Raw genomic sequence first — 9,998 nt, 5'->3', positions numbered from 1 at the left:
ATTACCACAATAAATTTAGTGAATATCCATCATCTCATATAGATACAACATTAAAGAGATAGAAAAAAATACAAATCTGGTCTCTTTTTCTATGAGTTCTTTTGTTTGTTTGGTTCATTGGTTGGTTTTGAAGTATAATTGACCTACAACAGAATATTAGTTCCTGCTATACAACATAGTGATTTGATATTTCTATACATTTTGAAATGACCACCACAATAAGTCTAGTATGATCTATCACCATACAATTACCTAATTATTGACTATAATCCTCAGACTGTACATTTCATAGCCATGACCTATTTACTTTGCTACTGGAAGTTTGTACCTCTTAATCTGTCTCATCCCCCACCCCTTTGGCAACCACCTGTTTGTTCTCTGTACCTGTGACTTTGTTTCTCTTTTGTTATATTTGTTCATTTATTTTTTTTTGGATTCCACATGTAAGTGAAATCATACAGTATTTGTCTTTCTCTGTCTGACTTATTTCACTTATCATAATAATATCTAGGTCCATCCATGTTGTTGCAAATGGCAAGATTTCATTCTTTTTTATGGCTGAGTACTATTCCATTCTGTATATATACCATATCTTCTTTATCAATTCATCTGTTGTTGGGTACTTAGGTTGCTTCCATATCTTGGCTATTGTAAATAATGCCACAATGAACATAGGGGTGCCTATATCTTTTCTAATTTGTGTTTTCATTTTCTTCAGATAAATACTCACGACTAGAATTAATGGATCATATGGAAGTTCTATTTTTAATTTTTTGAAGAATCTCCATACTGTTTTCCACAGTGGTTGTACCAATTTACATCTCCACCAACAGTGCATGAGAGTTCCCTTTTCTCCATATCCTTGCCAATATTTATTAGTTTCATGTCTTTCTGATAATAGACATTTTGACAGGTATAGGGTGATATCTCATTGTGGTTTTCATTTGCATTTCCCTGTAGTGATGTTGAGCATCATTTCATGTGCCTGTTAGCCATCTGTATGTTTTTCTTAGAAAAATGTCTATTCAGATCCTCTGCCCATGTTTAAATTGGGTTGTTTGGTTCTCTGATGTTGAGTTATATGAGTTATTTGTATATTTTGGATATTAACCCTTTACTGGATATATTGCATGCAAATATCTTCTCCCATTCAGTAGGTGGCCTTTTCATTTTGTTGATAGTTTCCTTCACTGTGCAAAAGCTTTCTAGTTTGATGTGGTCTCTTTATTTTTGCATTTTTTCCCTTGCTTGAGGAGACATATCCACAAAATATTACTAAGACCAATGTCAAAGAACATACTGCTTATGTTTTCTTCTAGAAGTCTTATGATTTGAGGTTTTACATTTAAGTCTTTAATCCATTTTGAATTTATTTTTTAAATTTTATTTATTTATTTATTTATTTTTGGCTGTGTTGGGTCTTCGTTTCTGTGCGTGGGCTTTCTCTAGTTGTGGTGAGTGGGGGCCACTCTTCATCGCGGTGTGCGGGCCTCTCACTGTCATGGCCTCTCTTGTTGTGGAGCACAAGCTCCAGACACGCAGGCTCAGTAATTGTGGCTCACGGGCCTTGTTGCTCTGCGGCATGTGGGATCTTCCCAGACCAGGGCTCGAACCCGTGTCCCCTGCATTGGCAGGCAGATTCTCAACCACTGCGCCACCAGGGAAGCCCTTGAATTTATTTTTGTGCATGGTGTGAGAAGGTAGTCCAGTTTTATTCTTTTGCATGTAACTATCCAGTTTTCCCAACACCATTTATTGAAGAGGCTGTCTTTTCTCCATTGTATATCTTGCCTCCTTTGTCATAGATTAATTGCCCATATAAGTGTAGGTTTATTTCTGGGCTCTATATTCTGTTCCATTGATGTATGTGTCTGTTTTTGTGCTAGTACCGTACTGTTTTGATTACTGAAGCTTTGCAACATAGTTTGAAATCAGGGAGCATGATGCCTCCAGCTTTGTTCTTCTTTCTTAAGATTGCTTTGGCTATTTGGGGTCTTTTGTGTTTCCATACAAATTTTAGAATTATTTGTCCTAGGTCTGTGAAAAATACCATTGGTATTTTGATGGGATTGCATTGAATCTGTAGATTGCCTTGAGTATAATAGTCATTTTAACAATATTAGTTATTCCAATTCATGAGCACAGTATATCCTTCCATCTGTTTGTGTCGTCTTCAATTTCATTCATCAGTGTCTTATAGCTTTCTGAATACAGGTCTTTTACCTCCTTAGATTTACTCCTAGGTGTTTTATTTGTTTTGATGTGATTGTAAATGAGGTAGTTTCCTTAATTTCTCTTTCTGATACAGCATCGTTAGTGTATAGAAATGCAACAGATTTCTGTATATTAACTTTGTATTCCACAACTTTACTGAATTCATTAATGAATTCTAATAGTTTTTTGGTGGCATCTTTAGGATTTTCTGTGTATAGTACCATGTCATCTGCAAACAGTGACAGTTTTACTTCTTCCTTCCAATTTGGATTCCTTTTATTTATCTTTTTCTTGTCTGATTGCTGTGGCTAGGACTTCCAATACTATGTTGAGTAAAAGTGCCAAAACCGGACATCCTTGTCTTGTTCCTGATCTTAGAGGAAAAGCTTTCAGTATGATGAGTATGGTGATAGCTATAGGCTTGTCATATATGGCCTTAATTATATTGAGGTATATTCCCTCTATACCCACTTTGTTGAAAGTTTTTGACATAAATGGCTGTTTAATTTTGTCAAAAGTTTTTTCTGCATCTATTGAGATGATCATATGGTTTTTATTCTTAATTTTGTAAATGTGGTATATCACATCAGTTGAACTGCAGATACTGAAACAGCCTTGCATTACTGGGATAAAGTCCACTTGATCATGGTATATGATCCTTTTAATGTATTGTTGAATTTGGTGTGCTAATATTTTGTTGAGGATTTTTACTTATATGTTCATGAGTGACATTGCCCTGTAATTGTGTGTGTGTGTGTGTGTGTGTGTGTGTGTGTGTGTGATATCTTTGTCTGGTTTTGGTATAAGGTGATGCTGTCCTCGTAGAATGAGTTCAGAAGCTTTCTATTCTCTGCAATTTTTTGGAATAGTTTGAGAAGGATACGTGTTAACTCTTTTCTAAAAGTTTGGTAAAATGCACCTGTGAAGCCATCTGGTCCTAGACTTTTGTTTTGGGGGATTTAAAAAATATTACTGATTCAGTTTCATTACTGGTAATTAAGATGTTCATATTTTATATCTCTTCCTGGATTGGTCTTGGGATATTGTACATTTATAGGAATTTGTCCATTTCTTCTAGGTTGTCATTTTTATTGATGTGTGATTGTTCATAGTAATATCTTATGATCCTCTGTTTTTCTGTGGTGTTGGTTGTAACTTCTTTTCCATTTCTGATTTTATTGTTTTGGGCCCTCTTTTTGTCTTGATGAGTCTGGCTAAAGTTTTATCAATCTTATTTATCTTTGCAAAGGACCAGCTCTTAGTTTCATTCTTTCATTTTCCTTTGCTTTTTGTGTAATAAAATTGTCTCTATTTTATTTATTTCTTCTCTGTTCTTTATTATTTCTTTCTTTCTAGTAACTTTCAGTTTTGTTATTCTTTTTCTAGTTCCTTTAGGTATAGGGTTAGGTTGTTTATTTGAGATTTTTCTTGTTTCCTGAGGTAGGCTTCTGTTGCTATAAACTTCCCTCTTAGAACTGCTTTTGTGCATCCCATAGATTTTGAATTGTTGTGTTTTTGTTTTCATTTGTCTCCAGATGTTTTTTGATTTCTTCAGTGATCCATTGTTGTTTAATAGCATATTGTTTAGCCTCCACATGTTTGTGTGTTTTGCAGTTTTTTTCTTGTAGTTGACTTCTAGTCTCATAGCCTTGTGGTCAGAAAAAAAAGCTTGATATGATTTCAATCTTCTTAAATTTACTGAGACTTGTGACCTAGCATGAGATCTATCCTGGAGAACTTTCCATGTGAACTTGAAAAGAATATGTATTCTGCTGCTTTTGGATGGAATGCTCTATATATATTAAGTACATTCAATCTGATGTGTCATTTAAGGCCAGTGTTTCCTTATTGATTTTCTGTCTGGATTATCTGTCCATTGATGTAAGTGGAGTGTTGATGTCCCCTACTATTATTGTGTTATTGTGAATTTCTCTCCTTGTGTCTGTTAATAATTACTTTATGTATTTAGGTGCTCCTGTGTTGGGTGCATTATGTTTACAATTGTTATATCTTCTTCTTGGTTGCTCCCTTGAACATTATGTAATGTCCTTCTTTGTCTCTTGTTACAGTCTTCTTTTAAATTTGATTTTGTCTGATATAAATATTGTGTACCCAAGCATTCTTTTCATTTGTATTTGCATGGAATAACTTTTTCCATTCTCTCACATTCAGTCTGTGTATGTCTTTAGATCTGAAGTGAGTCTCTTGTAGGCAGCATAAATATGAGTCTTGTTTTTGTGTCCATTCAGCCACTCTATGTCTTGATTGGAGCATTTAGTTCATTTATATTTAAAGTAATTATTGATACGTATGTACTTACTGCCATTTGGTTAATTGTTTTGGAGTTGTTTTTGCAGTTCTTTTTTGTTCTTTTCTTCTTCTTTTGCTCCCTTCTCTTGTGATTTGATAACCATCTTTACATTATGTTTAGATTCTTTCTCTTTTTTGTATGTGTATATATTATAGATTTTTGGCTTGTGGTTACCATGAGGTTTATATATAGCAATCTATATGTATACATGATTATTTCAAGTTGCTTATCCCTTAAGTTCAAACATATTTTAACAACTCTGCATTTTTACTCCCCCCAACCAGCGTTCACTATTTTTAACCTCATATTTTGTATCTTTTTGTTTTGCTTATCCCTTAACTACTTATTGTGGATACAGATGATTTTACTACTTCTTTCTTTTAACCTTCCTACTAGCTTTATAGGTGGTTGATTTACTTCCTTTACTGTATATATGCCTTTACCAATGAGATTTTTCCTTTTATAAGTTTATATTTCTAGTTGTGGCCTTTTCTTTTTCTTTTCTACTTAGAAAAGTCCCTTTAACATTTCTTGTAAAGCTGGATTCATGATGCTGAACTCTTTTAGCTTTTGGTTGTCTGTAGAACTTTTGCTCTCTCCTTCAAATCTGAAGGAAAGCCTTGCCAGGTAGATTATTCTTAGTTGTAGGTTTTCCTCTTCCATCACTGTAAATATATCATGCCATTCCCTTCTGACCTGCAGAGTTTCTGCTGACAAGTCAGCTGATTGCCTTATGGGCGTTCCTTTGTATGTAACTTGTTGCTTTTCCCTCGTTGCTTTTAATGTTCTCTCTTTATCTATAATTTTTGCCATTTTAATTACAATGTGTTTGGCATGGTCCTCTTTGGCTTGATCCTGTTTGTGACTCTCTGTGCTGCTTGGACCAGAATGTCTGTTTCCTTTCTCAGATTAGGGAAGTTTTCTGCTATTATGTCTTCAAATAATTTCTCTGCCCCTTTATCTCTCTCTTCTATAATACAAATGATAGTATGTTTGATGTCGTTTCAGAGGTCTCTTTTCTTTTTACAGTAAGTCCCCTACATACGGATGAGTTCCATTCTGAGAGCACATTCATAAGTCCAATTTCTAAGTCCAACAAAGTTAGCCTAGGCACCCAATTAACACAGTCATCTATATAGTACTGTACTGTAATAGGTTTAATAGTTTTCACACAAATAATACATTAAAAAAACCAAAAAAAAAAGGAAACTTATTTTTTTAATTATTTATTTATTTATTTATTTATGGCTGTGTTGGGTCTTCGTTTCTGTGCGAGGGCTTTCTCTAGTTGCGGCAAGTGGGGGCCACTCTTCATCGTGGTGTGTGGGCCTCTCACTATCGCAGCCTCTCTTGTTGCGGAGCACAGGCTCCAGACGCGCAGGCTCAGTAACTGTGGCTCACAGGCCTAGTTGCTCCACGGCATGTGGGATCTTCCCAGACCAGGGCTCGACCCCGTGTCCCCCGCATTGGCAGGCAGATTCTCAACCACTGCGCCACCAGGGAAGCCCAAAGGAAACATTTTTAATCTTACAGTACAGTACCTTGAAAAGTGCAGTAGTACCAGCTACATCACCGCTGCTTTTACGCTTGCTTCTGGACATCCTGGCCTTGAAATAAAGATACTATACTACTGTACTCTATACAGTACTGTACAGTATAGTACACAAAAGCACAGTGACTTGTAGAGGATGCACGCAGGTGACAATGTATGCCAGACACATGAAATAACTTACATGACTGAACATGCAAATGCACGTTTGCCTCTTTGAAAGTTTGCAGCTTGAAGGTTCATATGTAGGGGACTTACTGTATTTTTTTTTTCTTTTTTCTGTTCTTCAGTTTCAGTGATCTCCATTGAAATTCTGTTCTTTAGTTTGCTTACCCATTCCTCTTTACCATCTAAACTACTGTTGATTCCTTCTAGTGTGTTTTTAATTTCAGTTTTTATATTCTTCAGCTCTGCTTGTTCTTTATGTTTTCTAACTCTGTACAATTCTCACTGTGTTCACTCATTCTTCTCCTGAGGCCTTTGAGCATCTTTATGATTATTACCTTGAACTCTTTGTTGGGTAGATTTCTTATCTCTACTTCACTTAGTTCTTCTTCTAAGGTTTTATCTTAGAAGATAGATAGAAACATATCTATCGTTACAGATAGATAAAGTTAGATACATATTCTTCATTAGAAACATATTCTTCTATTGATTCATTTTGCCTAATTCACTGTTTTTATTTCTATGTAGTTGGTAGGTTGGTTACATTTTCTAGTTTTGGAGAACTCTCCTTTTGTAGGAGACATCTTATATGTCGCAGCAGCGTACTCCCCTCTAGTCACCAGAACTATATGTTCTAGGGGTGCCCCCTTGGTGGGCTGCATGGGTCTTTCTGTTACAGGTGGCTGACTACTGTGGGAAGTCCAGTTGGCATGGCTGCCCCCCGTCTGGTTGGTTGCCAGACCCTGCCTTCTGTGGAAGCTACTGGCCACTGGTGGCTGGAGCTCTGTCACAGAGCAGCTGGTTCAGAGCCCCTGAGGGCCCAGGGTTGGTGCTGGCTCACTGGTTGGCAGAGCCAGGTCCTAGGGTTTGTGTTTATGGATCCAGGGGTCCTGCATCTACTGTCCACCTGCTGATGGGCAAGGTAGGTTCCTGACATGGCTGGCTGCAGGGTCAGGGGGTGTCCCAAAGCTGGTGTAGACTGGCTGGTGAGCGGGTCTGGATCCTGCGGTGGCTGGCTGATAATCCTAAGGTGTCTCAAAGCCGGTGTCAGCCTGATAATGGGTGGGGTTAGGTCCTGGGTATAGTACTGGTCCTCCGGTGGGTGGAGTTTGGTCCTGGGGTCTTTGGTTTTTGGGCCCAGGGGTCTGGAGCTGGTGTTTACCCACTGGTGGGTGGGCCTGGGGACCCTCTGGGTGGCTCAGTGTTGGGTGGAGCCAGGTCCCAGTGTCTGTAGCTGCTGGGCCCTAGGGGTCTCGGAGATTGTGCCTGCCCTCTGGTTGATGAGGCTTGTCCCAGTACTAGTGTCAGCCCAGGAGTAGATGGAGCTATGTCCCAGGGTTTCCGGCTGCAGGACCCTGGGGATCCTGAGGCTAGTGCTGGCCCACTATTGCGTAGAGCTGAATTCTGTGGTATTTGGATGCAGGCCCCTGGTGCTCCAGAGTTGGCTTTGGCCAACTAGTGAGCGGGGTCAAGTCCCAGGGGTTCCCTGGGCTAGTGCCAGGTCACTAGTGAATGGAGCTGTATCTTGTGGTCTCTGGCTACAGGACCCTGGGGGTCCTGTAGCTGGTTTGGCCTGCTGGTGAGCAGGCTTGTTCCTGACATGGCTGGCTGCAAGGCCTAGGGTATCCTGAAGCCGGTGTCAGCCTGCTGGTGGGTGGGGTCAGATCCTCAGGCAATGGCTGAGGCCCAAGGTGTTCCAGAGCTGATGTTTGCCCACTGTTGGGTGGGGGCAGGGCCCAGGTGGTCCTGGGGCCAGTGCTGGTGCGTTGTTGGGCAAGGCTGGGTCCTGGGCCCTCTGTAGATGGGTCACATCCTGGTGGCATCTAGGGGCTCAGGGAGTCATAGTGCAGCTGGCCTGCTGGTGGGTGGGGCTGTGTCCCTGCCCAGCTAGCTGCTGACCTTAGGCATCCAAGTACTTGTTCTGACACCGGGTGGGGTCAGGTCCCGGTGCTAATAAGCTCGAGGGAAAACTTCAAAATGGCACTTGCAATCACCATTGCCTTCATGGTAGAATGAGCTCCTCACAATGGCTGCTGTCAGCATCTATATCCACCAAAGTGAGCTCCAGTTGCCTCCTGCCTCTCTGGGAGACTCTCCAAGATCAGCAAATGGGTCTAACCCAGGATTCTTTCAAACTGTTGCTTCTTCCCTGGGTTTCAGAGTGAGTGAGATTTTGTGTGTGCCCTTTAAGAGTGGAGTTTCTGTTTCCTACAGCCCTCTGGCTCTCCCAAAAATAAGCCCTGCTGGCCTTCAAAGCCAGATGTTCTGGTGCTCATCTTCCCAGTGCAGGAAACCCCAAAGTGGGGAGACCAGTGTGGGGTTTGGACCCCTCATTCCTTGAGGAGAACCTCTGCAATTATAATTATCCTCCCATTTGTGGGTCCACCCACCTGGAGGTATGAGTTTTGACTATACTGCATCTCTGCAGTCTTCCTACCCATCTTGTTATTGTTTCTTCTTTACATCTCTAATTGTAGAAGATCTTTTCTGCTAGTGTTTAGGTCTTTCTCATCAGTAATTGCTCTGTAAATAGTTGTAATTTTGCTGTGCCTATGGAAGGAGGTGAGCTCAGGGTCTTCCTACTCTACCATCTTGGCTATTTCCCTGAACAGGTATTATTTTTAAAAACCAAAGCAACAATAAACAAATGGCCACCTTCACACATGGCCATTTATGTGTGTACTCCTCTATAGGTAACTGTGATAAAGGTGATGATTGACCATTTATCTTGTTCTCTTCATTACATTATTAACTCCTCAAAGCAAAGACTGTGCTTCTTCATGATGTAACTCTTTCTGTAGAGTGCATGGTGCATGGTGCATCGCTGATGCAGGTAATGATGGCATTGAAGAGGAGGATTCAAATTACATTCCATATAATAATTTTTTTTAATTAATTAATTAATTAATTAATTTTTTGGCTGTGTTGGGTCTTCGTTTCTGTGTGAGGGCTTTCTCTAGTTGCGGCAAGCGGGGACCACTCTTCATCACGGTGCGCGGGCCTCTCACTATCGCAGCCTCTCTTGTTGCGGAGCACAGGCTCCAGACGCACAGGCTCAGTAGTTGTGGCTCACAGGCCCAGTTGCTCCGCAGCACGTGGGATCTTCCCAGACCAGGGCTCGAACCTGTGTCACCTGCATTGGCAGGCAGACTCTCAACCACTGTGCCACCAGGGAAGCCCCCATATAATAATTTATAGGTAAATGGACCTCTTTCCAAACTCTGAAGTCACTCCATAGATGTGTTTTCTGTATTACCTGACATTGTCAAATTAAAAACAATTTTTTTTTAATTTATTTATTTTCTTTATTTTATTTTTGGCTGCATTGGGTCTTCGTTGCTGCGCGTGGGTTTTTCTCTAGTTGTGGCAAGCGGGGGCTACTCTTTGTTGCAGTGCACGGCCTTCTCATTGTGGTGGCTTCTCTTGTTGTGGAGCACGGGCTCTAGGCACACAGGCTTCAGTAGTTGTGGCACACGGACTCAGTAGTTGTGGCTCACGGGCTCTAGAGTGCAGGCTCAGTAGTTGTGGTGCACGGGCCTAGTTGCTCTGCGGCATGTGGGATCTTCCCGGACCAGGGCTCGAACCAGTGTCCCCTGCATTGGCAGGCAGATTCTTAACCACTGTGCCACCAGGGAAGTCCCCCTGACATTGTTAGAAAGTGACATATTTACAAGTTATATATTTAGAGTTCTCCGATCCCAGTAAAAACTCTTGGTCCTAACAAGGAAAGGTCTGTTCTGTGCTTTTACTTTAGCAGAG

This window comes from Balaenoptera musculus, chromosome 4, assembly GCF_009873245.2.
Source record: "Balaenoptera musculus isolate JJ_BM4_2016_0621 chromosome 4, mBalMus1.pri.v3, whole genome shotgun sequence".
NCBI lineage: Eukaryota > Metazoa > Chordata > Mammalia > Artiodactyla > Balaenopteridae > Balaenoptera > Balaenoptera musculus.
Note: the sequence above shows the minus strand (reverse complement) of the source record.